Genomic DNA, 2,500 nt, shown 5'->3' on the forward strand with positions numbered 1-2,500 from the left:
TTTCCTCCTCTCTCGTTTCAAAATGTTTGTATTTATCGTTCGATGAAACGAGCACAAGAGGGAAAAAAAAGTTGAGACACGACGTTCCCATAATTTTCGTGTTATTTCCTTTTTGCTTCAAACATTTTGCGGACTGCAGCTTCGTCGTATTGCTTTTATCAATTTTTAACAATTTCAAAGCGAAGACAACTCGCAAGACGATCCATTTCGTCTCGGTTCAATTTTAACGTCCGTCCGTATTATTTTTTGTTCCACAAGAGATTTCGAATAGGTTTCTTTATTTATCATCCCTTCTTTTCGAGCGCCACGGAAGCAAGAGGAAAAGCAAGAGCGAGAGAACATTTCGCGTATACTTCATTTAACAATTTTAACCAACACGCGATGTACTCCACACACCTCTTAGATTTAACAACTGCTTTTCTCTTCTTCTCCCCTTAGCGCAAGGGTAAACCCCATTTGTCTCTTCTTTGGAACGCAACAAAACTTTCGAGGACTGGACGACCGAGCGATGGTCGCGCGGTCTTCGCTTATCTTTAACAAACGAAGTAGTCCGTATGTATTCTAAATGTTGAAGCCTCCTAGAGCTTTAAGCCATGCGAGACATTGAAATGCTGTTTTAACGGGAGCATGCATAATTGCTGCAAACATACTTTTATCACAAGTTCTAGCCACGCCACGGAGGCTTCGAAGTTCCTTCACCATTCGCTTTCCTCTCTTTTGTTACACAGTTTCAGACTACGATCAGGGGTACCGAAACGCTGTATTGATTGTAAACAACCATTTTTATCTTGGAGCGGAGCGTTCCTTTACTCGTTAGATTTGTCTTGTCGCGTGTGTATTCGCTTTTTCGACGCTTTTTAACCATTTAACTTGTTTAGCGAAGCTAAACGCACAGACAGACAAAAAAAAAGGAACAGCATCGCGCGTCAAACAGCGACGACCCATCTGAAGCGATCTTTCATTTATACACCGTTTGTAAACAGAGAGATGTATAAAGCGCGGGGAATCATTCGAAACCCTGGGGCTATTCGAGCTTGCATTTCAGCAAATTATCATCTCAAACATTTCACTCGTTTGCTTTTTCTAAATTTATAGGAGAGCTTCTTTCGTTTATTTTTGACACACCTTTCGTAAATATCGTTTCTGGCAACGTCGGGAGCGTGGATTTCTACAAGTGAACAATCGCGCCGATCCGATAACTTCCAGCAGGATGGAGAATCTTTATAGATTATCTTCCGAGAACTCGGTGCTTTCACGGGCGGTCGTTTATAAATTTTAACGAACGACTCGCGCGCCGTGACGCACTTGCGCTAGTTCGAAGAGATATTTCGAAATTTGTTTCTCTCCTTTAACGGCCTGCATTTAGTGTATCGGTTGCGATTTTCGTCACATCGTTTCCACGACAAACGCCGACGAACTGCCCAACTATCGCTCGTACGTTGCGACTCTTTCTTTGTTTATCGTTCATTCATTCTTTCAATTTCGTTCGATAATCCCGCTCCGAAACGTTCTACTTTCGTTGAACGACGGCGAGATGTTTAGAAAGAAATGAATTACTCTTTTTTCGAGAAGCAAACGCAAGCAGTCTTTTGTTAAGAAAACGACCCTCAGCCAGGCGTGGTCCAGGAATTGTATCCGTGGACCGCAATGTGCGTTCGAAATGTCGATGTTCATGTGTCCTGCAGTTCACACGTTGACGCGCAATTAGCTGCGTTCTTCATCGACCCACGAGCCAAGTGATCCACCGTTCAGGGTAATCGTAAAATTTTGTATTTCAAACTCTTTAGATCTTTAGAGTGTTATTTTCATTATTAACACGCATCACATTCGATACCCACATCACTCTCCCACCCGGCGCGTGCGGGAGAGCGAATTCGGGCGTCGCCAACGTATTTGTTTGTTTGTTCGATCGTTGACGACACGATCGCGTCCAAGGACGGAAACCGTCGGAGAAACGCCCAGTGGCACGCTCCTCTCGACGGTCGGGCGTAAAGTACATTTAAAAACCTTGAAAAGTACGAACGCACACAAGGAATGCGAGCGCGCGTCCTGTCGCTGAATCGTGGGTTGCGAGATTCGAACAGACACACGGCCGGCGACGATCGGTCTAACTAATGGACACATAGTTTTTCAAAGACTCGCTATCGTCGCTTCTCAGCCGGTCCGTAAACAACACACATCGATCAGGCGGACGCACGAATCTTACCACGGTGCGTGTTTCGTAGATTCCAGGTTACCCGCAAGTACCTCTCTCTCCCTCTCGAAAGAGGAATCTCGATCCGTCCTTTTTGGACAATGGAGAAATCTTTTTATCGCAACACGGATGGCAAAGAAACAACCAAAGCGTAGGAGCGTGGGGACGAGAGCGACGAAAAGAACGTCGCGAAAACAAAGTTTCGACGGTTGCTCGTTCTAATACATCGTAGTTTCAACTCTCTCAGTTTTAACCACTCCTAGACGCTTCGTAAACTTTTAACAATTCTTCGCCTCCGCGAGTTTC

The 2,500-nt window shown here is 44.8% G+C and overlaps 1 non-coding gene across 1 annotated transcript; it reads right to left on the reverse strand.

Moving 5' to 3' along the window:
- Window positions 1-1,601: 1,601 nt before the first annotated feature.
- On the reverse strand, window positions 1,602-1,756 carry LOC143307066 (5.8S ribosomal RNA). Its single transcript, XR_013064303.1, has one exon. It is a non-coding gene; the product is annotated as a 5.8S ribosomal RNA (ribosomal RNA).
- Between the last annotated feature and the right edge of the window lie 744 nt (window positions 1,757-2,500).

This window comes from Osmia lignaria, unplaced genomic scaffold (assembly GCF_051020975.1).
Source record: "Osmia lignaria lignaria isolate PbOS001 unplaced genomic scaffold, iyOsmLign1 scaffold0043, whole genome shotgun sequence".
Classification (NCBI taxonomy): Eukaryota; Metazoa; Arthropoda; class Insecta; order Hymenoptera; family Megachilidae; genus Osmia; species Osmia lignaria.